Here is a 26,518-nt window from a genome sequence, read left to right as displayed (position 1 = left end):
CCAGTTCTAGTAGCCATTCTAACAACAAAGTCATGTTTATTATTTAATTCATGAAGCAAATCTCTTTGAGCTTTATGTACTTGTTCTGCTTGAGTGGTAACCATATAAGCATATTTGCTAATGAGTTTAAGTTCACCTTTAACTCTAGCCATATAATCACTCAAGCATCCTATCATGAAAGCATTACTCTTTAATTATCTACCAACATAAGCATTAAAACTTTCTTGTCTAGCCATAAAGTCATCAAATTCATCTAAACATTGGCTAGGAAATTTAGTAGACGGGATATCAACCTTATCATAGCTATAGAGAGAATTTACCTTTACTGCATGTGTCGGGTTATCAAGACAATGTGTTTCTTCATTAGGCGATATATTAAGACCATGTATTTCTTCAATAGGAGGTACATGCTTAACATCTTCAGCTTTAATACCTTTTTCTTTCATAGATTTCTTTGCCTCTTGCATATCTTCAGGACTGAGAAATAGAACTCCCCTCTTCTTTGGAGTTGGTTTAAGAATAGATTTAGGAGTTGGCTCAATTGGCTCAGGAATTGGCTCAGGAAGAGTCGAATTATTTTCATTAGTCAACATATTATTCAATAGTAATTCAGCTTGGTCGACTGTTCTTTCCCTAAAAACACAACCAGCACAACTATCCAAGTGGTCCTTGGAAGCATCGGTTAGTCCATTATAAAAGATATCAAGTGTCTCATTTTTCTTAAGAGGATGATCAGGCAAAGCATTAAGTAATCGGAGAAGCCTCCCCCAAGCTTGTGGGAGACTCTCTTCTTCGATTTGCACAAAATTATATAATTCACGCAATTCAGCTTGTTTCTTATGAGCAGGGAAATATTTAGCAGAGAAGTAATAAATCATGTCCTCGGGACTACGCACACAACCAGGATCAAGAGAATTAAACCAAGTTTTAGCATCACCCTTTAATGAGAACGGAAATATCTTAAGGATATAATAATAGCGAGACTTCTCATCATTAGTGAACAAGGTGGCTATATCATTCAATTTAGTAAGATGTGCCACAATAGTTTTAGATTCATAGTCATAAAAAGGATCAGATTCAACCAAAGTAATTATCTTAGGATCAACAGAGAATTCATAATCCTTATCAGTAACTAAGATAGTGAAGTAGCAAAAGTAGGGTCATATTTCATTCTAGCATTCAAAGTTTTCTGTTTAAGTTTAGCTAGTAATTCCTTAAGATCAGATCTATCATTGCAAGCAAAAAGATCTCTAGCAGTTTCTCATCCATAACATAACTCTCAGGAACAACGGGCAATTAATACTTAGGGGGAGAACCTTCATCATCACTATCATCAATAATATCATCTTCAATAATTTCATTCTCTCTAACCCTAGCAAGTTGTTCATCAAGAAATTCACCTAATGGCAAAGTAGTATCAAGCACAGAAGTAGTTTCATCATAAGTATCATGCATAGCAGAAGTGGCATCATCAATAACATGCGACATATCAGAATTCATAGCAGTAGTAGGTTTAGGTGTCGCAAGCTTACTCAAAACAAAAGGAGAATCTAGTGCAGAGCTAGATGGCAGTTCCTTACCTCCCCTCGTAGTTGAGGGAATAATCTTAGTTCTTTCATCTTTCAAGTTCTTCATAGTGATCAGCAGATATAAATCCCAAGTGACTCAAAGAATGGAGCTATGCTCCCTGCTACCTCTTGAGCACTGCGTTGGATTTCCCCGAAGAGGAGAGGATGATGCAGCAAAGTAGCGTAAGTATTTCCCTCAGTTTTTGAGAACCAAGGTATCAATCCAGTAGGAGAAGATGCACAAGTCCCTCGTACCTACACAAAACGATAGCTCCTCGCAACCAACGCGATTAGGGGTTGTCAACCCTTTCACGGTCACTTACGAGAGTGAGATCTGATAGAGATGATAAATAATATTTTTGGCATTTTTGGTATATAGATGCAAAGTGAAAAGTAAAAGGCAAAGTAAAAACAAAGCAAGTAATAAAGTAATGGAGATTGATATGATGAGAATAGACCCGGGGGCCATAGGTTTCACTAGTGGCTTATCTCAAGAGCATAGATATTCTACGGTGGGTGAACAAATTACTGCTGAGCAATTGACAGAATTGAGCATAGTTATGAGCATATCTAGGTAATGATCATGTATATAGGCATCACGTCCGAGACAAGTAGATCGAAACGATTCTGCATCTACTACTATTACTCCACTCATCAACTGCTATCCAGCATGCATCTAGAGTATTAAGTTAAAAACGGAGTAAGGCCTTAAGCAAGATGACATGATGTAGAGGGATAAATTCATGCAATATGAGAAAAACCCCATCTTGTTATCCTCGATGGCAACAATACAATACGTGCCTTGCTGCCCCTTCTGTCACTGGGAAAGGTCACCGCAAGATTGAACCCAAAGCTAAGCACTTCTCCCATTGCAAGAACTACCAATCTAGTTGGCCAAACCAAAAAGGATAATTCGAAGAGACTTGCAAAGATAACTCAATCATACATAAAAGAATTCAGAGGAGATTCAAATATTGTTCATAGATAAGCTGGATCATAAACCCACAATTCATCGGTCTCAACAAACACACTGCAAAAAGAAGATTACATCGAATAGATCTCCACGAGAGAGGGGGAGAACATTGTATTGAGATCTAAAAAGAGAGAAGAAGCCATCTAGAACTAGCTATGGACTCGAAGGTCTGAAGTAAACTACTCACACTTCATCGGAGGGGCTATGGTGTTGATGTAGAAGCCCTCCATGGTGGATGCCCCCTCCGGCGGAGCTCCGGAACAGGCCCCAAGATGGGATCTCGTGGATACAGAAGGTTGCGGCGGTGGAATTAGGTTTTTGGCTCCTGTTCTGATCGTTTGGGGATACATATGTATATATAGGAGGAAGGAGTACGTCGGTGGAGCAACAGGGGGGCCACGAGGCAGGGGGCGCGCCCTAGGGGGGGGGGGCGCCCCCCACCCTCGTGACCCCTCTGTTACATCTTGGAGTAGGGTCCAAGTCTCCTGGATCACGTTCGGTGAGAAAATCACGTCCCGAAGGTTTCATTCTGTTTGGACTCCGTTTGATATTCCGTTTCTTCGAAACACTGAAATAGGCAAAAAAAACAACAATTCTGGGCTGGGCCTCCGGTTAATAGGTTAGTCCCAAAAATAATATAAAAGTGGAAAATAAAGCCCAATATAGTCCAAAATAGTAGATAAAGTAGCATGGAGCAATCAAAAATTATAGTACGTTGGAGACGTATCATGCATCCCAAAGCTTAATTCCTGCTCGTCCTCGAGTAGGTAAATGATAAAAAAGAATTTTTGATGCGGAGTGATACTTTGGCATAATTTCAATGTAAATCTTCTTAATTGTGATATGGATATTCAGATCCGAAAGATTCAAGACAAAAGTTCATATTGACACAAAAATAATAATACTTCAAGCATACTAATCAAAGCAATCATGTCTTCTCAAAATAACATGGCAAAAGAAAGTTCATCCCTACAAAATCATATAGTTAGGCTATGCTTCATTTTCTTCACACAAAGATGTTCCCAACTTCTATACCCCTGATGACAAGCCAAGCAATTGTTTCATACTTAAATAATCTCAAACTTTTTCAACCTTCACGCAATACATGAGCGCGAGCCATGGATATAGCACTATGGGTGGAATAGAATATGATGATGGGGATTGTGTGGAGAAGACAAAAAAGGAGAAAGTCTCACATTGATGAAGATAATCAACGGGCTATGGAGATGCCCATTAATTGATGTCAACATGAGGAGTAGGGATTGCCATGCAACGGATGCACTAGAGCTATGAATCCTCAACAAAAGAAAACTAGTGGGTGTGCATCCAACTCGCTTGTTCATGAATACCTAGGGCATTTGAGGAAGCCCATCGTAGGAATATACAAGCCAAGTTCTATAATGAAAAATTCCCACTAGTATAAAAAGATAACTTATGAGACTCACTACATGAAGAACAAGGTGCTACTTTGAAGCACAATATATGAGACTCACTACATGAAGAACAAGTGCTACTTTGAAGCACGAGTGCGGAACAAGAGATAGTAGCATTGCCCCTTTTTCTTTTTTTTTCTTTTGGGCCTTTCTCTTTTTTTGGCCTTTCTTCTCTTTTTTGGGCAATGCTCTAACAATGATGATCATCACACTTCTATCGATTACAACATAAGGATTACAACTTGAAACTTAGAACAAGATATGACTCTATATGAATGCCTCCGGCGGTGTACCGGGATGGTGCAATGAATCAAGAGTGACACGTATGAAAAATAATGCATGGTGGCTTCGCCACAAATACGATGTCAACTACATGATCATGCAATGGCAATATGACAAAAGTAATGTATGTCATGATGAAGATGATGGAAGTTGCATGGCAATATATCTCGGAATGGCTATGGAAATGCCATAATAGGTAGGTATGGTGGCTGTTTTGAGGAAGATAAAAGGAGGTTTATGTGTGATAGAGCGTATCGTATCACGGGGTTTGGATGCATTGGCGAAGTTTGCACCAACTCTCAAGGTGAGAAAGGGCAATGCACGGTACCGAAGAGGCTAGCAAAGGCGGAAAGGTGAGAGTGCGTATAATCCATGGGCTCAACATTAGTCAAAAGAACTCATATACTTATTGAAAAATTTAGAAGCCATCAAAAATCAAGTACTACGCGCATGCTCCTAGGGGGATAGATTGGTAGGAAAAGACCATCGCTCGTCCCCGACCGCCGCTCATAAGGATGCACAAGCCAGGTACACTTCATGTTTCAAATTTGTTACACAACTTTAACCATACGTGCATGCTACGGGACTTGCAAACTTCAACACAAGCATTTCTCAAATTCACAATTACCCAAGTAGCACGACTTTGATATTATCACCTCCATATCTCAAAACAATTATCAAGCATCAAACTTATCTTAGTATTCAATTCACTCAAAAGAAAGTTTCACATATCTTGAACACCAAGTACATTAATATTAAGCAAATTACCATGCTATTAGTGTCTCTCGAAATAATCTAAGTGAATCATGAGAGATCAATAGTTTCTTTAAAACAAATCCACCACCGTGCTCTAAAAGATATAAGTGAAGCACTAGAGCAAAAATTATCACGCTCAAAAGATATAAGTGAAGTACTATGAGCAAAACTATCAAGCTCAAAAGATATAAGTGAAGCACATAGAGTATTCTAACAAATTCCAATTCATGTATGGCTCTCTCAAAAGGTGTGTACAGAAAGGATGATTGTGGTAAACTAACAAGAAAAGATGCAAATAATACAAGACGCTCCAAGCAAAACACATATCATGTGGTGAATAAAATATATAGCTCCAAGTAAATTACCAATGGAAGTGGACGAAAGAGGGGATGCCTTCTGGGGCATTCCCAAGCTTTGACTTTTTGGTGTCCTTGTATTATCTTGGGGGTTCCATGGGCATCCCCAAGCTTAGGCTCTTGCCACTACTTGTTCCATAATCCATCAAAAGAATTCACCCAAAACATGAAAACTTCACAACACAAAACTCAATAGAAATCTCGTGAGCTCCGTTAGAGAAAGAAAACAAAAGACTACTTCAAGGTACTGTAATGAACTCATTATTTATTTATATTGGTGTTAAACCTACTGTATTCCAACTTCTCTATGGATTATAAACTATTTTACTAGCCATAGAGTCATCAAAATAAACAAACAACACACGCAAAACAGAATCTGTCAAAAACAGAACAGTCTGTAGTAATCTGCAACTAACGCAAACTTCTAGAACTCTAAAAATTCTACCAAAATAGGAAGTCCTGGAATTTTTTTTATTGAACAGAAGCAAAAAGAATCAACGCAAAAGCACGTTCCTGTGATTTAACAAAATTATATTCGTGCGTGCAGAGTTTCTGTTTTTCAGCAAAATCAAATCAACTATCATCTTAGGTCATCCTATAGGTTCTACTTGGCACAAACACTAATTAAAACATAAAACCACATCCAAACAGAGGCTAGATGGATTATTTATTCCTAAACAGAGGCTATTGTTTAACGCCCCTAGCTAGGCATAAAAGCAAGGATAGATCTAGGTATTGCCATCTTCGGTAGGCAATTCTTCAATGAGACATCTATCTCCTTTAGAATTTTCTTTCTCTCTAGTAATTGTCAAATTTTCAGGCAAAAGATTGAAAAATTCATTCATAGCAAAAGGTTCCTTAATGATGGTAAAAATATTGGGATGAACACTTATAGATTTAAGATCTGTAGTTTCCCTACTAGATGATTCACCCTTATTCTTTGGAACATAAATGAGCTTAGTATTTTTAGTAGACGAACTTGGAGTGTTTTGTACGGATGAAAAAGCGATTCCCAAGTTGGTAATGATACCCTCAAGTTCATCGATTCTTGTGGAATCTAGATTTATTTTCTCATTAACTATGGGAACTTTTTCTTTAATATTTTTCAAAGTCATTCCTACCTTAGATCCATATTGGGTAATTTGATTGTGGATCTTTTTATCAAGATTTTAAATTGATTCAATGGTAGCTACTTTATTCTCAATAATTTAAAGTCTTTGCATAACATGGTCCAAAGTTAACGTAGTTCCATTAATCAAAAGAGGTGGTGAGCCAAATAAATATATTAAAGCATTATAAGAATCAAAAGTATGGCTACCCAAGAAATTCCCTCCGGTAATGGTATCAACGATATATCTATACCAAGGATTAGCACCTACGTAAAAATTATGAAGGAGAACTATAGTAGATTTCTTCCTGGTAGATCTATTTTGAGCATTGCAAATTCCATACCAAGCATCTTTCAGATTTTCTCCCTCCCTTTGCTTAAAATTTAGAACTTCATTCTCGGGAGATAACGGAGAAGATATGAGACTAGTCATGATGACAAGCAAGCAAACTAACACACGAGCAAACAAAAAGGCAACAGAAAAAAGGCAAATGGGAAAGAGAGGAGGAGATTGGGAAAGAGAGGGCGAATAAAACGGCAACGGTGAAGTGGGGGAGAGGAAAACGAGAGGCAAATGGCAAATAAGGTAATGCGAGAGATATAGATTGTGATGGGTACTTGGTATGGTTGACTTGCTTGCGTGAGCCTCCCCAGCAACGGCGCCAGAAATTCTTCTTGCTACCTCTTGAGCACTACGTTGGATTTCCCCGAAGAGGAGAGGATGATGCAGCAAAGTAGCGTAAGTATTTCCCTCAGTTTTTGAGAACCAAGGTATCAATCCAGTAGGAGACCACGCACAAGTCCCTCGTACCTACACAAAACAACAGCTCCTCACAACCAACGTGATTAGGGGTTGTCAATCCCTTCACGTTCACTTACGAGAGTGAGATCTGATAGAGATGATAAATAATATTTTTGGTATTTTTGGTATATAGATGCAAAGTGAAAAGTAAAAGGCAAAGTAAAAACAAAGCAAGTAATAAAGTAATGGAGATTGATATGATAAGAATAGACCCGGGGGCCATAGGTTTCACTAGTGCTTCTCTCAAGAGCATAGATATTCTACGGTGGGTGAACAAATTACTATTGAGCAATTGACAGAATTGGGCATAGTTATGAGCATATCTAGGTAATGATCATGTATATAGGCATCACGTCCGAGACAAGTAGATCGAAACGATTCTGCATCTACTACTATTACTCCACTCATCGACCGCTATCCAGCATGCATCTAGAGTATTAAGTTAAAAACAGAGTAACGCCTTAAGCAAGATGACATGATGTAGAGGGATAAATTCATGCAATATGATAAAAAAAACCATCTTGTTATCCTCGTTGGCAACAATACAATACGTGCCTTGCTGCCCCTTCTGTCACTTGGAAAGGTCACCGCAAGATTGAACCCAAAGCTAAGTACTTCTCCCATTGCAAGAACTACCAATCTAGTTGGCCAAACCAAAAAGGATAATTTGAAGAGACTTGCAAAGATAACTCAATCATACATAAAAAAATTCAGAGGAGATTCAAATATTGTTCATAGATAAGCTGGATCATAAACCTACAATTCATCGGTCTCAACAAACACACCGCAAAAAGAAGATTACATCGAATATATCTCCACGAGAGAGGGGGAGAACATTGTATTGAGATCCAAAAAGAGAGAAGAAGCCATCTAGCTACTAGCTATGGACCCGAAGGTCTGAAGTAAACTACTCACACTTCATCGGAGGGGCTATGGTGTTGATGTAGAAGCCCTCCATGGTGGATGCCCCCTCCGGCGGAGCTCCGGAATAGGCCCCAAGATGGGATCTCGTGGATACAGAAGGTTGCGGCGGTGGAATTAGGTTTTTGGCTCCTGTTCTGATCATTTGGGGATACGTAGGTATATATAGGAGGAAGGAGTACGTCGGTGGAGCAACAGGGGGGCCACGAGGTAGGGGACGCGCCCTAGGGGGGGGCCCACCCTCGGTACCGCCTCTGTTACATCTTGGAGTAGGGTCCAAGTCTCATGGATCACGTTCGGTGAGAAAACCACGTTCCCGAAGGTTTCATTCCGTTTGGAATCCGTTTGATATTCCGTTTCTTCGAAACACTGAAATAGGCAAAAAAAAAATAGCAATTCTGGGCTTGGCCTCCGGTTAATAGGTTAGTCCCAAAAATAATATAAAAGTGGAAAATAAAGCCCAATATAGTCCAAAACAGTAGATAAAGTAGCATGGAGCAATCAAAAATTATAGATGCGTTGGAGACGTATCACTCCCCGGCAGCGGAGCCAGAAAATAGTCTTGATAACCCACAAGTATAGGGGATCGCAACAGTTTTCGAGGGTAGAGTATTCAACCCAAATTTATTGATTCGACACAAGGGGTGCCAAAGAATATTCTCAAGTATTAACAGTTGAGTTGTCAATTAAACCACACCTGGATAACTTAGTATCTGCAGCAAAGTATTTAGTAGCAAAGTAGTATGATAGTAATGGTAACAGTGATAAAAGTAATGATAGCAATTTTGTAGTAATTGTAACAGTAGCGACGGAAAAGTAAATAAGCAAAGCACAATATGTGAAAAGCTCATAGGCATTGGATCAATGATGGATAATTATGTCGGATGCGATTCCTCATGTAATAGTTATAACATAGGGTGACACAGAACTAGCTCCAGTTCATCAATGTAATGTAGGCATGTATTCCAAATATAGTCATACGTGCTTATGGAAAAGAACTTGCATGACATCTTTTGTCCTACCCTCCCGTGGCAGCGGAGTCCTAATGGAAACTAAGGGATATTAAGGCCTCCTTTTAATAGAGAACCGGACCAAAGCATTAGCACTTAGTGAATACATGAACTCCTCAAACTACGGTCATCACCGAGAAGTATCCCGATTATTGTCACTTCGGGGTTGTCGGATCATAACACATAATAGATGACTATAGACTTGCAAAATAGGATCAAGAACTCACATATATTCATGAAAACATAATAGGTTCAGATCTGAAATCATGGCACTCGGGCCCTAGTGACAAGCATTAAGCATAGCAGAGTCATAGCAACACCAATCTCAGAACATAGTGGATACTGGGGATCAAACCCTAACAAAACTAACTTGATTACATGGTAAATCTCATCCAACCCATCACCGTCCAGCAAGCCTACGATGGAATTACTCACGCACGGCGGTGAGCATCATGAAATTGGTGATGGAGGATGGTTGATGATGACGACGATGATGAATCCCCCTCTTCGGAGCCCTGAACGGACTCCAGATCAGCCCTCCCGTGAGAGATTAGGGCTTGGCAGTAGCTCCGTATCGTAAAACATGATGAAACTTTCTCTCTGATTTTTCTCTCTGTGAAACGGAATATATAGAGTTGGAGTTGAGGTCAACGGAGCTCAAGGGGGCCCACGAGACAGGGGGCGCGCCCAGAGGAGGGGGCGCGCCCCCCACCCTTGTGGACAGGGTGTGGGCCCCCTGGCCTTGATTCTTTCACCAGTATTTTTTATATTTTCCAAAAGTTATCTCCGTGGATTTTCAGGTCATTCCGAGAACTTTTGTTTTTTGCACAATAAATAACACCATGGCAATTCTGCTGAAAACAGCGTCAGTCTGGGTTAGTTTCATCCAAATCATGCAAGTTAGAGTCAAAAACAAGGGCAAAAGTGTTTGGAAAAGTAGATACGTTGGAGACGTATCAGGTGCCTTTATGTATATGCTCTAAATAAAAGTCTGAGATGGGAGCGGCCCACACCTCGGTTCAATGCCCCGCCCCTGCCTTGTAGGCCATCTACTGCGCACGTCAGTTGTAAAAATACGCGGCTATACTGAAGGAAATATGCCCTAGAGGCAATAGTAAAGTTATTATTTATTTCATTAATTCATGATAAATGTTTATTATTCATACTAGAATTGTATTAACCTGAAACTTAGTACATGTGTGAATACATAGACAAAACCTATAGTCCCTAGTATGCCTCTACTTGACTAGCTCACTAATCAAAGATGGTTAAGTTTCCTAACCATAGACATGTGTTGTCATTTGATGAACGGGATCACATCATTAGGAGAATGATGTGATGGACATGACCCATCCGTTAGCTTAGCATTATGATCGTGTTAGTTTCATTGCTACTGCTTTCTTCATGACTTATACAAGTTCCTCAGACTATGAGATTATGCAACTCCCGAATACCGGAGGAACACTTTGTGTGCTACCAAACGTCACAACATAAAAGGGTGATTATAAAGGTGCTCTACAATTGTCTTCGAAGGTGTTTGTTGGGTTGGCATAGATCGAGATTAGGATTTGTCACTCTGTGTTTAAGAGAGGTATCTCTGGGCCCTCTCGGTAATACTCATCACTATAAGCCTTGCAAGAATTGTGACTAATGAGTTAGTTGTGGGATGAAGTATTACGGAACGAGTAAAGAGACTTGCCGGTAACGAGATTGAACTAGGTATTGAGATACCGATGATCGAATCTCGGGCAAGTAGCATACAGATGACAAAGGGAACAACGTATGCTGTTATGCGGTTTGACCGATAAAGATCTTCGTAGAATATGTAGGAGCCAATATGAGCATCCAGGTTCCGCTATTGGTTATCGACCGGAGATGTGTCTCGGTCATGTCTACATAGTTCTCGAACCCGTAGGGTCCGCACACTTAACGCTCGATGACGATCGGTATTATGAGTTTATGTGTTTTGATGTACCGAAGGTAGTTTGGAGTCCCAGATGTGATCATGTACATGACGAGGAGTCTCGGAATGGTCGAGACATAAAGATTGATATATTGGACGGCTATATTCGGACACCGGAAGTGTTCCGGGTGATTTCGGAGAAAACCGGAGTGCCGGAGGGGTTACCGGAACCCCCCGGGGAAGTATTGGGCCTTAGTGGGCCTTAGGGGAGAGAGAGGGCAGCAGCCCAGGAGGTGGCGTGCTGTGATGCCCCCGATTCAATCGTACACTAATCATACACACAGATGTGTATGATCAAGATCAGGGACTCACGGGAAGATATCACAACACAACTCTAGACACAAATCAAAATAATACAAGCTTTATATTACAAGCGAGGGGCCTCGAGGGCTCGAATACAAGCTCGATACACAAGAGTCAGCGGAAGCAACAATATCTGAGTACATACATAAGTTAAACAAGGATGCCTTAAGAAGGCTAGCACAAAAGCAACACGATCGAAGGGGTAAGGCCTCCTACCTGGGACCTCCTAACTACTCCTGGTCTTCGGCGGCCTCCATGTAGTAGTATCCATCGGCGGTGGCATCTGGCTCCAAGGATCCACCATCTGGTTGCATCAACCGGAAAGAAGAAATAAAGGGGAAAAGGGGTAGCAAAGCAACCGTGAGTACTCATCAAAAGTACTCGCAAGCATCAGATCTATACTAAGTATGCATTGGTATCAAATGGAAGGTTTGTATCTGTGGACTGAGCTGCAGAATGCCAGAATAGAGGGGGAAGGCCTCGCCTATCGAAGACTAGCATCTTCACGCAGCTCCAAGCATCTTACAACATGTATAAGAGTAAAGAATAGCATTTTAATTAACAAGCATGTTGTAACAACAACGCCCAGAGATCCTTTCTCGACTCCCTGCGAGAAAGCAATCTCGGAGCCACATATCCATCACATATCTCAAGTATCCATTTCTAGTTATATAAGATCCGGATACAAGTCTGAACGTCCATTACCATGGACATGGTATTCGAATATATATCTTCCCTACAGGGGTGCACCATGTTACCCAACACGCTCGATCACTCTGGTCGGACACACCTTTCTGGGGTCAATGCCCGGCCTCGGAAGATCAACATATCGCAGCCCTACCTAGGCTCAGCAGAGAGGTCCCCACCGGTCTACCTCCTAAGCACTCCTGGGTCTGGGCCCATCGCCCGTTGCACTCCGGGTCATTGTGAGCCGGGCGGACCAGGCTCCACCACTACAGGATGGTGATGGCCAGCCGTGCCGCACTACTGAACTGGACGTCTGACAAAGCTTTGGCTGATACCACGACGTCGAGGCCCATATCTATTCTCGCGTGGTGGTTAGTGCGTAAAGGCCAGAGGCCAACTCAGAACAAATACCCAAACCTGTTAGTGCATTGGGGGCTCGCAAAAACGTGCAGAGACTCACGATAATGTGACCCCGTCGCCCCGTCTCCTGGACTTATGACAAGGGCCCAGACTGCCCGGCCGTGCCACATGGAAAACTCGTAGGTGCTCTATGGGCCCGCCCGACTTTCACATCAACTCGCGGGTACCCCTCAGGGCCGACCCGACTTCAACAATGGTCTCAAGTAAGTCAAGGCTACCGTGTGTCCAAATATCAAGGGAAAAACCCAAGGAATCACCCCCGGTGGATTCCACTCAAGGTAATCATCAAGGTGAACATAAGAGGGACCACCCTCGAGGTTCACACTTGAGGTGTTGAATGACAAAGCCGTATCAGGAATGGTGAAAGAGGAAATCACCCTCGATGGCCACGACCCAATAGCTACACTATAGAATTATCATCAAGAGTGCGTTATGAGGGATCACCCTTGGCACTCGATAGTAGCTCTACAGAGTCAAGCAACAAAAGGGGCGTGATGTGATGTGAGGTGTCGGGCTCTGGTCGTCGATCACGCTGATCGAGTCATCGATGATGAAGCAGGGGTAGAAGGACAAGGTGGGGGTCACTGATGGATCACTAACCAACCTACACTAAGCAGTTTAGGATAAGCAGGTAAGGTACAATAGCAAGTACAAAAGCAGGCTATGCATCAGAATAGGAGCAAACAATAACAATAGCAAAATCTAATGCAAGCATGAGAGTATAGAATGGGCGATATCGGGATGATCAAAGGGGGGCTTGCCTGGTTGCTCAGACGAGAAGGAGGGTCGTCGTCGACGTAGTTGATCATAGGGGCATCAACAGTGGTCTCGGGGTCTACCGGAGAGAAGAGGGGGGGAGAAAACAGTAAATCCAGAAATAAGAGAAGAAGGTCTCTACAAGCCTCCTCAGAGATCAGTGATTCTGGGCCGTTGGATCAGTTCCCTTGATATGTTTCTGACGTCGGATCAAGACCTGGATGAACCTGGGCCGTCGGATCTGAGATGAACACTGCTGGAATGAATAGTTACTCGTTTTGCTCGCTCTTGCTCACTCTGTGGCTCCTGGCTGGGTCTCGCTGACTTGTGGGGCAGCCCATTTGGTAGGCCCTGCATGTCATTCTCTGTGGCTGTGGTGCGTCCCAAACGGCCCGTCGGCACGCTCCAGCGGTAAAAGATCTCGTTGCCACCGCCGAAATTCCCCTGCCCCGTGGAGGGTAATATTGGGATTTCACGTCCTGGCCATGTGCGTGGTTGACGCTGGTTCGTCCGTGCATCGATGAGGTGGGGGAGGGCGCTTGGCTGGCCTCTTCGTGCTCCCATTCGCCCCCTTTCCTCGATTTTTTGTTGAAAAAGACCACCTGCGCGAATGAATTGACAAAAAAGACCACCTACTGATAAATTTGACAAAAAAGACCCCCTCGACTGAGGCGGCAGGTGCGGCAGGCGACACGTGGCACCTGCCGCCACGCAGCGAGGCGGCAGCACTGTACCGCTTGCCAGAACGGGAATCGGCGCTGGCGACGGAACGACTGCGGCGTGTGAGGCCCGGCCGCCAAGGGGCGTGGCGGCAGTACTGTAGCGCCTGGGCCCGGCCGCCTCGCGGGCTGGCGGCAGCCCTGTTCATCGCCCTGCTGCAACTGCGCGCTACGGAGCCGGCCACCGCTGTTGATTGCTACTGCTGCTGCATGGCAAAGCGCATGGCGCTGCCGTTGAATGCACAAGTCCAGCAAAGCACAAAGCGCATGCGGCCACAAGTTTTGAGGCACTGATTCCCAGCGCGAGTTTCGTCTGCTTTGAGGCACTGGTTCCCAACGTTTCATATTTTTCGGCACTGATTGTAGACGACCACGATGCACTGCGCATCATTTGTGATAGCCGGCTCCGTAGCACGCATTAGCAGCAGGGCGATGAACAGGGCTGCCGCCAGCTCGTGAGGCGGCAGGGCCCAGGCGGTACAGTACTGCCGCCACGCCCCTTGACGGCCGGGCTCCACACGCCGCTGCCGTTCCGTCTCCAGCGCAGATTCCCGTTCTGCCAGGCGGTACAGTGCTGCCGCCTCGCTGCGTGGCGGCAGGTGTCACGTGTCGCCTGCCGCACTTGCCGCCACAATCGAGGGGGTCTTTTTTGTCAAATTTATCAGCAGGTGGTCTTTTTTGTCAATTCATTCGCGCAGGTGGTCCTTTTCGACAAAAATTCCTCCTCTCACCACAGACGCTCCTCTTCCTCGATCTGCCGCCATTCTTCAGGTGGCCTTCCCCCTTTCTCCTCCTCTATGCCGCCGTTGCCCGTCCTCCTTCTCCCGCATCTCCTCCCCGTTGTCAGGCGCGCTGTGCCGCCATCCTTCCTCCTCCCCATCGAGGCCAGGCAGAGGAGGAGGAGCGCGGTGCGCGGACATGACGAGGAAGCAGCCGGCGTCAGCGCGCGCCGCCCGGCCAAGGTCTTTTCCTGCATGCGCGACCTCCTCGCCAAGCCCTTCCCATACGCGCGGGTCCTCGCTGCCTGGCTCTACCTCCACTGCGACCTCGTCCAGGACGCCCGCAGCGCCGCCGCCGTCCGCGCCGCCGACGGCCAGATCCAACACCGTTGAAGAGACCGTCGCCATGGTGCTCCACTATGCCTCGGGGATCGATCAACCCCATGATGTCGCCGCCGTCTCCTTCGTCCAGCCGGCATGCCGCCGCCGTCGTCTTCGCGTGCACATGATAGGAGGTGTGCGACCCTCCTCTCTCGCGCACTGCGGCCGCTTCGCCCCGCCATCGTTCCTCGGGTGTGGTCGCGCCTGTCTTCTTACCGCGTCGTCGCTCCTCCTCCAGGCCGCCGGCGGCACCCGTCCTCCTCCCTCATCCTCTCCAGGTGGCTGGGACGCTTTACGGTGAGCAAGCCTATCTCCCGCTTCCCTGCTACACTGTATCCATTCGAGTTGCGTATCCTAGATCGGAACATCATGCCATTGCGTCTGAACTTCGAATTGAACTGCAGCTCGTAGATGCGAGGCTCACTCGGATGTGAAGGTGCCCCTGCATTGGAGCCCAAGGATGCACTGTATGCGTGAGGTGTGTCACACGCATCCATGGTTTTCTGGGACTTGCTTATTATATTCAACAATTGCATATTCAGAGTGCGTTCGATCCTATGATGCAGCTTAACAAAGACACGTATTTGTACATGTTCAACCAGTGCCATAACTGAATGTTGAGATTGCTGATTGTACATGTTCAACTACGCATATAGAAAACAAAACAGATAAAATTGTAGCATTTGTTTGTTAATGAAGGATCCTTAAATTCTCCCTTGAACCTCATACCTCGCCCTATTTTGCAGCTCAGGGTTGTAATTTGTCTAGGAGCCGGCTATTGGGTCAAGCATGGTCAATTTTAGTTGCTCTATTTCAGAAAATTTGCCTATTCCTCAGTGTCTAGGACGACCAGTAATTTTTGTTGTTGTTGGTAGTTGTCACAGCTCACAACTAGATTTGGTGTACTGTGCATCATATACAAATGCTGCCTGTAGCCAAAGATTGACTACCTCTAGATGGATAGATTCATTTGATTGCATGACCTGAATTTATGATACCGATTTTATAGTACAAAAGATGCGAGGCATCTGTTTTTTGTCATGAAAAATGCATAGGACCATTTCCCCTTTCTTGTATTGTTACCACTTTGGAAGAGTAACCTGTTGTTGTGACGAATCAGGTTATTATCGCACTGAGGATGCTATGGGAAAACAGGGACATATTTGATCTTGTTATCAGTGATGTGCACATGCCAGACATGGATGGCTTTAAGCTTCTTGAGCTTGAAATGGACCTCCCTATCATCAGTAAGTTAAAAAAAATTATCCATCTCATAGTTGCCCAATTTCCTTACCGGTCTTGGTAATAGGAGCCCATGAGGTACTTCTGTAAAGTACATACAAAGATGTACTATATATGTAGTATCAATTCGGTACACCGAATCCTATGATTTGTACCTCTAATCAAGGAGGGGGAAATGTCAAAGCAGTTAAAATAATCCTAAACAATCTGGAAACATATAGCTTTGAATAGACATATATTATTTTGCTGAAGAGTTCAGTCCATACATGTTTTTGCCATCTAATTTTAAGTCCTATGATGATTATAAAAACACCTCGCCCCGCTATCTTGTTATATTAGATGTTCTCCTGCTCTGGCTAAATCAGAAACAGGCTCTAAGCATATTCTGTTTAAATAATGCCAGTCTTAATTTGGGTAAATGAAATAACAAGACCAATATATATTTTTGGTTCTTGTCAGTTTAGTTAGTGGCCTATATGAATTTGATTTGGCCTACAATATTTTTGTACAGTTATTGATTTGCTAGCATATATATTCTAAACTTAATTTTGTTAGCTCCTATTTGGTGTTCTTTCTTATAATACCTTTTTATATGTCGCAAGCTTATTTTGTTCACGAGAGTTTCTCCATGTTTATGAAGAGAAGATTTGGGTTCAGAGCACCTTCGGTTATAAGAATTTGTTTTCTAATTCTTGCTGGTCAGTCACAAAGCATTCATATTTGTTTGCTTTACACTTTTTCAGGAGTAATGGAATGTTAATTGGCTGGTGGCGGCATGTTCAAGTATGGGGAATGATGAGCTCCTACTTCTTTTTATGCCAGCTCTATGCCATAGGTGAGCTGCGACCTTCTTCCCCATGTGTTTGTGATAACCAGTTAATCTCCAGAGGGAATTGTGACTGTGATTAGTATCTTTAGACATTGGCCATATTCGACAGTAGTCACTGTCCCTTTCATTTCTCCTCATTTCTTAAATGTATCGGCCTATGGTATATACAACTGAAATTGATGTGCCAAAGAACAAGAAATAGAAGTAAAAGAAATAGCTATGTATTGAAAGATTTGAATGCCATTTTGTTAAAGTAGTTCTGAAATGCTGCCTCATTTTTTTCCATTTGTGTTGTTTCTCATAGTTTTAAACTAAAAGGATGAACTATAAAAATTGTCTATTATCTTTCATATTTTTTTATGTTGAAGCGGCTGCGTAATATCTGTCCAAAGCGATTCTCTAGATGTGATGTCAGATGTATTCCAGTTTACAGTAGACAATACAAATGGGTTATCCCTGTCTTGTGTGTTTCATGATAGTCCACAGGATTTTCTTAATTAACATTTTGAGTAGTCTTTTAAACAATCTGGTTAGAAGAAAACGGGAATGGCGCTACGCTAGCTTTGCATGATTAGCTCCGATAGAACAGGTACTGCATTTCCTTAGTTGGATCCGCTCTTTCTCTCTCGTGCAGTTGTTGCTTTCGGCTATTTATTCAGTTGAAAACATGCGTAGTTAAATCTGAATGCATATATTATTTCGAGGTTAATTTCAATCCATATACCGGTTGTTAAGGAGTATTACATGATTTTAATTTCTCAATTTTATGGAAGTGTTATTTCTTTCCAGGTCTTTGGAATAACAGTTCTGCATTTTCTTATTCATGCTATTTGGACCGAATTTGCAGAACCCTTAAAGTCAAAGCTAGGATTTTGACTTGATTATCTCGTTTGGCTTTTTATCTATGCACATGTCGTGCTCTTAAGGCTTGTAGAGCTGGTGAATTCCCCTAATTTTTTATTTGGAGCACCATTTTGTTTGTGGTGCTCTAAATTTCACTGCAACTTTTTAGTTCTATTCTTAGCTATGGTATGCCGTGTGATGCTAAAACCTGTCTCGAATAAATAGATGGTGCATAAAAGGGTGATGAAATTTTATCAGTCTGGATATTTCGCTTGGAAAAAATTCTCACGTAGCAGGAAAGTTCTCTTTATACAGTGTCAAACCATTTATTTATTATATTACAAGTGGAAGAGAAGCTTCTTATGAGGATATATAGTTTGTATGCTGCTTCCTTCGTGTGAAGATCCTTTTTTTGTGGGGGAAGTTCTTATGGGCATAGATAATGAGTACTCCCTACGTAAAGAAGTATAAGAGCATTTGGATCACTACTTTAGTGATCTAAATGCTCTTATATTTCTTTACGAGAGTACCAACTATTGTACGCTGCTGATGGATTACTTAGACCCCCGTACAAAACAAAGGGTTGAATTATACTATATGTTCTCTAATCCATTGGGCCGAAAATGAACAACTAGATCTGATTGCTAGATTTTAATTTGATTTTGGACATTGTCATTCCTAGCTATATATAGTAAGTTTACTTTCTTTGTTCTTGGCACTAACTAAATCTTTGTGTTTCTTTTTCCTTTTGCTCAAGGCCCTATGCTACTATCGTTTGAGTGAGAGTAGTGCCAGTGTTGTCGGTGTACTAGATTAGGGGTACCCTAGTACCCCGAACTTGTGCATGGGCAGTTGCAGCACCCCGCGGCAGAGGCTTGCCGGGCGATCGCCAAGATCCCCCAAGGTTCCCTTGGAGCCATCCAAGAACAAAGTATTTTAAGCTAAGGAGACAAGACCCCGGCAAGAGGAGCTTGCCGGGAAGGCCAACCAAGGCGCTCCAATAAACTTGCCGCGACGCGCCACGCGCTCCGGCAAGGCAACAAGGCCCCGGCAAGAGGAGCTTGCCGGGAAGACAAACCAAGGTACCTCGAAGCCCGGTGAGCGACAAGCTTCCGGACCCGACAAGATAACAACAGCGGCAAGGCGCTTGCCGCGGCAGGCGGCCACTCTGCGTCCACGCTCCAGCGCATTCACCAACGTGTCGCTCTGGGGGCCCCTCCGGACGTGCGTGGCGGGAGGCTGTGCAGCCAGCGGTGCGCAGTGGCATGCGAAGCTGACAAGATCGTCATCGTGGCGAATGGTGGCGCCCCTAACGGTCTTTTTCTGCACTGTTCGGGCGACTCAGACGGGCATTTAATGCCCTTGTCCCCTGCCGTCGGGGTTAGGTAGGATGCACTGTACAAGCAACTGTATCAACTATCTCGCTTTTTACGTTTTTACCCTCCTCCGCGTTGCCACCTGTCGGTGACCCCTTTAGCATATAAAAGGAGGCCCATGCGCAACGTAGGGGGGTTCGGCCCATGGGTTCGAAGCCTCAGACAGTTTGCTTCGATCCATCCGTAGCCCAGAGAACATCACACTTTCGCTTTGGAGAGCAAGAACACCAGATAATACAACCAGACAAGCAGCAGTATGAGTGTTATCTCTCCGGAGAGCTCCAAAGCTGGGTAAACTGCTCGTGTGCCTCGCCTCGATCTGCTCTTCGTGCGATCTCCGCCCCCCGCCGAACCGAAAGGGGCCCAGTCCGCCGGCCCCATAGGTGTTCGAGGATCAGTTTCCCCGACATCTTTGGCGCGCCAGATAGGGGTGCGTCGAGATTGCGTGAACCTGATCCGGCGTTCACACGAGCTAGATCCTTATTCCCTTCATCAACATGCCACCGAAGAAGAAGACTTCGGCAGCGGCCGCTCCATCCTCGTCACTTCCGCCACCGTTGGAGCAAACGAGTGGCGGGATGGACGCCGGCGGAAGAAAGGACGTCGACGAGGAAGCCCATGATGCCGCCAGGTCCAAGAACAAGGCTGCACAAACCTCGGCGACCGTACATGTTCCACCTCACTCTCAGGAGGCGCAAGATCAACAGCGTCATGGCGCTAGCAGTGCCATACGCATGATAGCCCAAGACCAAGCTGGTGGATCTCGGGCCGCTCAAGACCAGCATGCACGCCAGCGTGCTGGCACGAGCGGGGCACGGTCGCCTGGACGGAATACTGCTCCTTCTAACATAGTTAGAAGTTCGAGCACGTCCCGTTCCTCGCGCCGTCTGCCACTGCCACCCACCACCCCAGCAGAAGCTTTGGCGCGAGCTCAACTTCTCTTAGATTACCCTCCAACGTCGGACAAGATCGACGAATGGAGGGCCACCATTCAGAGTCTCATCGGCTACGCCAACGGCGACACTCCACGGCGGCCGAGCGCGTCGCCGCCACCGCAGGACCGCCGGACGCGAGCCGGTGGCGACAAAACGGGCGGAGGTGCGACTACCATGCAAACACCGCCCCGAAGGCCAAGATCGCCGACTCGCCGGATCCACCTCGACAGCGACTCCACTGCATCGTCGGATCCACGAGCTCGTCGCGATCAGCGCCAAGTTCTTCATGATCGACAACAAGAGGACGCTCGAACCCGCATCGAGCGCCGAAGAGAAGCGCGGCGTCAATCCGACAAGCGCGCTGGGCCCTCTGTTGACATGCATGCGCCAGGGGAACTAGGCGATCTGCCGTACGCGGTAGGTTGTCCTGCGTTCACTCGTGAGCTGCGGCAAGTCCAGTGGCCCAGTACAAAGAACTTCAAGCCAGACGTACCGGAGAAGTACGACGGCAAGACGCATCCGTCAGAGTTCCTCAGCATCTACACCATTGCGGCGCAAGCTGCCGGGGGACGAGATGACAAGATCCTTGCCAACTACTTCTCGCTGGTGCTCAAGCCCAATGTCAGATCCTGGCTCGTGCACTTGCCGGACAACTCCATATCCTCTTGGGCTGATCTGTGCCATCAGTTTGTCGGCGCCTTTACAAGCGGACACAAGCCTCATGGCCAGGAGAGTGATCTTCATCTGCTCGCCCAGAAGGAAGGAGAGCCCCTGCGCAAGTACATTCAGAGATTCAGTAGCGTGCAGCACAACATCCCAGACGTCCACCCTGCCGCGGTGATCAGCGCATTCCATCAGAACATGCGGAACCGCAGGATGCGGGAGGAAATGGCGATGTGCAAGATCAGGGACGTCAGTGAGTTATATGCACTGGCCGACAAGTGCGCGCGTGCTGAGGAAGGGAGGAGACTCCCCGGAGAAAATATAGGAGCGGGAGGATCTGATAGCGAAGATGCCGCCCCGACAAGGAAAAACCGGCGGCGGAACAACAGAAGGAGGAAAGGCAAAGAAGTGCTAGTTGTTGAGCAGTCCGGCAACGGTGGCGGCGCCAAGGAAGCCAAAGCTGGTGACTCCGGCAAGGAGGTTGCCGCGGAGGTGGCGGTCGCCGACAAGCAGGACGGCACCAGCAAGCAGTATTGCAAAATTCACCGCACCAAGGGCCATGATCTTCAGAACTGCAAGAGGGTCGAGCAGCTTGTTGAGCAACATAGAGCTGAATACGAGCGGCGCGACAAAGAGAAGGACCAGGAAGGAGCTGGTGGGTCCGGCAAGAAACGTCCCGGCCGAGGAGGACGCCGCGGCAAGGCCAAGCAGCGGCAAGGAGACAGACCTCCTCGAGGCCGCGACAAGGATGAAGATGACGACGACGATGAAGATATGGACGATGAGGAGACTGATGAGCAGGAGTTCCAGAAAGCCACAGAGGTCCTGTGCGTTGACGGTGGTGCTTCTCTGCATGCCTCGCACCGCCAGCTCAAACAGTGGGTACGGGAAGTTAATGCAGCAGAACCACCCGTCGAGTCACGCAGGCCTCTGAAATGGTCCAGTACGCCTATCATCTTTGATATTGAGGACCACCCGGATCGCATAACTGCGGTCGGGTGCTTGCCGATGTTGGTTTCACCAACAATCCGCAACTTCAAGGTCACTAAGATGCTAGTTGACGACGGGGCCGGCTTGAATCTGATCTCCTCCGCGGTGCTCCAGAAACTCCAGATCCCTGACAGCGAGCTCGAAGAGACCGACACATTTCAAGGAATCAACCCGGAAAGGAGCAAGCCAAAGGGAAAGATCACGTTGCCGGTCACATTTGGCAGTGAGCTGAACTTCAGGACTGAGAGGGTCACGTTTGATGTTGCCGACATTCCATTACCTTACAATGGAATCCTTGGCCGTCCGGCACTCGCCAAGTTCATGGCAGCCTCTCACTATGCGTACAACGTATTGAAAATGCCAGGCCCAATAAGTGTCATCTCTGTCCCTGGCGACAAGAAGGATGCTCTTATCTGTGCCGACAAGATCTACCGGGAAGCAGCAGCCGCAGCAGAACGGAGGACACTTGCCGCTGAAGCTCCCGGGGGGAAGAAGAAGACCAAGCCGGCAAGAGCTCCGATGCCCACTCCGGCAAGCGCACCTCTTCGGAGTGCTGAGCTACCGTCGATGACGCACCATCGAGCTCCACCTGCAAGTGCAAGAAGGCAATGGCAGCTCCACCTGAGACCAAGAAGGTGTCCGCCAAGGAGGATGGCACTGGTGGTACCTTCACCATCAGCGCCACTCTTGACCCCAAATAGGAAAGCGCGCTCGTTGCTTTCCTGCGGGCGAATGTCGACGTGTTTGCGTGGCAACCGTCTGATATCCTCGGTGTTCCCAGGAAAGTGATTGAGCACCACCTTGCCGTCTGTCCTCATGCGCGGCCCATCAAGCAGAGAGTCAGGAAGCAGGCAGTAGAGCGCCAAGAATTCATCGCAGAAGAAATCAAGAAGTTGGAAGCAGCAGGCCTTGTCAGAGGGGTACTCCATCCCACGTGGTTGGCCAATCCTGTTGTTGTGCGCAAGGCTAATGGGAAATGGAGACTTTGTATTGACTTCACTGATGTTAATAAAGCTTGTCCCAAAGACCCATTTCCCTTGCCGCGTATTGACCAGATTGTTGACTCCACAGCCGGATGTGATTTGCTTTCATTTCTTGATGCATGCTCAGGATATCATCAGATCTTCATGGCAGAAGAAGATGAAGAGAAAACCGTTATCACCCCGTGTGGCACGTACTGCTTCGTACGAATGCCTTTCGGTTTGAAGAATGCTGGTTCAACATTCGCAAGGGTAGTCCACCATGCTTTTGAGCCACAAAAACACAGAAATGTGGAAGCTTACATGGATGACATAGTGGTCAAGAGCAAGAGCAAGGCGACCTTGATTCAAGATTTAGACGAAACATTTGCAAACCTGCGCAAGATCAACCTCAAGCTTAACCCCGAGAAGTGCGTGTTTGGAGTCCCTTCCGGCAAGCTTCTCGGGTTCTTCGTGTCTCAGCGGGGAATTGAAGCCAATCCCGACAAGATCAAAGCCATCGAGCAGATCGAAGCGCCAAAGCGCGTCAAGGATGTACGAAGGCTTGCCGGTTGCATGGCTGCTCTCAGCAGGTTTATCTCTAGATCTGCTGAACGCGCCCTGCCATTTTTCAAAATTTTGAAAAAGGCAGGTCCAATGAAATGGACTTCGGAAACGGAGGTTGCGCTGCAGGACTTGAAGAGATACCTGTCCTCCACTCCAACGCTTGTCGCACCTAAGCCGCAAGAGAAGTTGCTGCTGTATATAGCAGCAACCAATCAAGTGGTTAGTGCTGCGTTAGTGGCGGAGAGGGAGGCGGAGGATGAGCCAGCAACCATGGCAGATCCATCCAGCGACAAGCAGGGGGCTTCGCCGACAAGCTCTGGTCCCGACAAACATGGGTTTGCGCAGGAGCATGATGAAATGCCAAGGAGAATGGTGCAGCGCCCAGTTTACTTTGTCAGTTCTCTTCTGCAGGGGGCTAGATCAAGGTACTCTGGTGTGCAGAAGTTGCTTTTCAGCCTCCTTATGGCCTCGAGAAAGCTGCGCCATTACTTCCAAGCACATGAGATCACAGTCGTCACTCGCTTTCCGCTGAAGAGGATACTGCAAAATCCAGAAGCAACAGGCAGGATTGTCGAATGGGCGCTGGAACTGTCAAGTTTGGCCTCAAATTTGAGAGCACCTCAACTATCCAAAGCAAAGCATTGGCAGAGTTCATAGCAGAGTGGACGCCAACCCTAGATGAAGAAATTCCAGAAACGCGCATCCCCGTCAAAGAGGCAAACAAAGAGTGGCTGATGTACTTCGATGGAGCCTTCTCGCTGCAAGGCGCCGGTGCAGGTGTGCTACTTGTCGCACCCACCGGAGAGCACCTCAAGTACGTAGTCCAGATGCACTTTCCCAAAGAGCAAGCAACCAACAATACTGCAGAGTATGAAGGATTGCTTGCCGGTCTCAGAATCGCAACAGACCTTGGGATTAAGAAGCTCATTGTCAGGGGTGACTCACAGCTTGTCGTCCGACAAGTGAACAAGAACTACCAGAGTCCGTTGATGGAAGCGTATGTCGATGAAGTGAGGAAGCTAGAGGAGCACTTTGACGGCCTACAAATGGAGCATATCCCAAGAGCTCAGAATGATATTGCTGATGGCCTGTCAAAGTGCGCCGCACTAAAGTTACCTGTGGAACCAGGGATCTTTGTGCTTAAGTTGACTCAACCATCCGTAACACCATCAACTGGACAAAGTAAGAAGAGGAAGTTGGTTTCTGGTGACTACTTTCCGGCAGAGCTCCCCGAAGCCGCCGCCAAGAAAGCCCCCAAGATCAACACCAAAGATGCTGAGGGGCAGTCTGCTCCGCCAAGCCTTATGGTTTGTTCCGTTGAAGCAGACGCTCCCGACAAGTTTTGCTCCGGCAAGCTTGCCGGGGAACATCAAGCTCCGGCAGGGCCGCAAGTCCTTGCCGTAGAAGCAGATGTTCCCGCAGCAGAAGATGTGCCTTTAGTCCTTGTTGTCGAGCCACAGGCTCCAGCATGGGCACAGCAGATTGTCCATTTCCTTCAGACAAGAGAACTTCCCAAAGAACAAGAAGAAGCGGAAAGAGTAGCCCGGCAGTCAAGTATGTACCAGTTTGTCGATAGCATACTGTACAGAAGAAGACTCAACGGTGTGAAATTGAAGTGTATTCGCCGGGTAGATGGACAAAAGCTGTTGGCAGAGATACATGGAGGCATATGTGGCCACCACATAGGCGCAAGAGCACTTGCCGGCAAAGCTTTCCGGCAAGGTTTCTTTTGGCCGACAGCCCTCCAGGATGCAACTGCACAAGTAACCAAGTGTGAAGCGTGCCAGTTCCACTCCAAACAGATACACCAGCCAGCTCAAGCTCTCCAGACAATCCCTTTATCCTGGCCATTTTCGGTCTGGGGGCTCGATATCCTCGGCCCTTTCCCCCGAGCTGTCGGGGGCTTTGAGTACTTGTACGTCGCAATCGACAAGTTCACAAAGTGGCCGGAAGTGCAGCCAGTGAGAAAGGTGACAGCACAGTCAGCAGTCAAGTTCTTCAGATCGATTGTTTGCCGTTTCGGGATCCCTAACAGGATCATCACCGACAACGGTACGCAATTCACGAGCCGCACCTTCATGCAGTACGTCCAAGACCTTGGCATCAAGGTCTGTTTCGCTTCTGTTGCTCATCCGAGAAGCAACGGTCAAGCAGAGAGGGCAAATGCTGAAGTGCTGCGCGGGCTCAAGACCAGAACTTTCAACAGGCTGCACAAGTGCGGAAGGAACTGGATCGAGGAGCTGCCAGTCGTTCTTTGATCGATCAGAACGACGCCAAATCGAGCCACTGGCCAGACACCTTTCGCTCTAGTCTATGGAGCAGAGGCAGTTCTCCCCACGGAACTCGTATACGGATCACCTCGAGTGCTCGCTTATGATGAGCTTGAGCAAGAACAGCTGCGGCAAGACGACGCGCTGCTCCTTGAGGAAGATCGTCTTCAGGCTGCTGTACGAGCTGCTCGATACCAGCAAGCTTTGCGCCGCTATCATAGCCGCAAAGTTAAAGCAAGAAGCTTCGAGGAAGGCAACCTTGTTCTTCGGCGCGTTCAGTCCGCCAAGAATTCCAACAAGTTGACGCCGAAGTGGGAAGGCCCTTATCGGGTGAGACAAGTCACAAGGCCTGGCGCTGTCCGCCTTGAGACCGAAGATGGCATTCCAGTGAGCAACTCCTGGAACATAGAACATCTTCGTAAGTTTTTCCCATAAGGCGCGGTTGCCGGAACCCGTTCGGGCAACCACTTTTTGTACAAGTCTTGCCGCTGTTGCATGTAATCCTTTGTACAAAGCCGGGCGCAGATCCCGTGCATAAGTAAAACCCCATGTGCTCTGCACAGCTTGTTCATTTCATGCGTTAATTCCTTTCTTGCATGTGATTATCTGACACTTTGTGCAGCACTTACATCCGATAAGCAGTAACGAGCCGAAGAGCTCCATATTATTATTTTCTCTTCTTTCTTT

At 46.4% G+C, this 26,518-nt stretch overlaps 1 long non-coding RNA gene across 3 annotated transcripts in view; it reads left to right on the top strand.

Moving 5' to 3' along the window:
- Window positions 1-14,784: 14,784 nt before the first annotated feature.
- LOC119291635 overlaps window positions 14,785-26,518 on the top strand; it is a 19,676-nt gene continuing 7,942 nt past the window's right edge. For 2 of the 3 annotated variants that reach the window (XR_005142576.1, XR_005142577.1), the window contains exons 1-4: window positions 14,785-15,454; window positions 15,562-15,635; window positions 16,278-16,404; window positions 17,143-17,234. This is a non-coding gene — a long non-coding RNA (uncharacterized LOC119291635). Of the gene's footprint in view, window positions 15,455-15,561; window positions 15,636-16,277; window positions 16,405-17,142; window positions 17,235-18,828; window positions 18,981-26,518 lie in introns of those variants that run through there. The other variant, XR_005142578.1, reaches the window with a different exon arrangement.

Source organism: Triticum dicoccoides, chromosome 4B, assembly GCF_002162155.2.
Source record: "Triticum dicoccoides isolate Atlit2015 ecotype Zavitan chromosome 4B, WEW_v2.0, whole genome shotgun sequence".
Taxonomy (NCBI): Eukaryota; Viridiplantae; Streptophyta; class Magnoliopsida; order Poales; family Poaceae; genus Triticum; species Triticum dicoccoides.
Note: the sequence above shows the minus strand (reverse complement) of the source record. Positions and strands in the feature narration are given on the sequence as shown.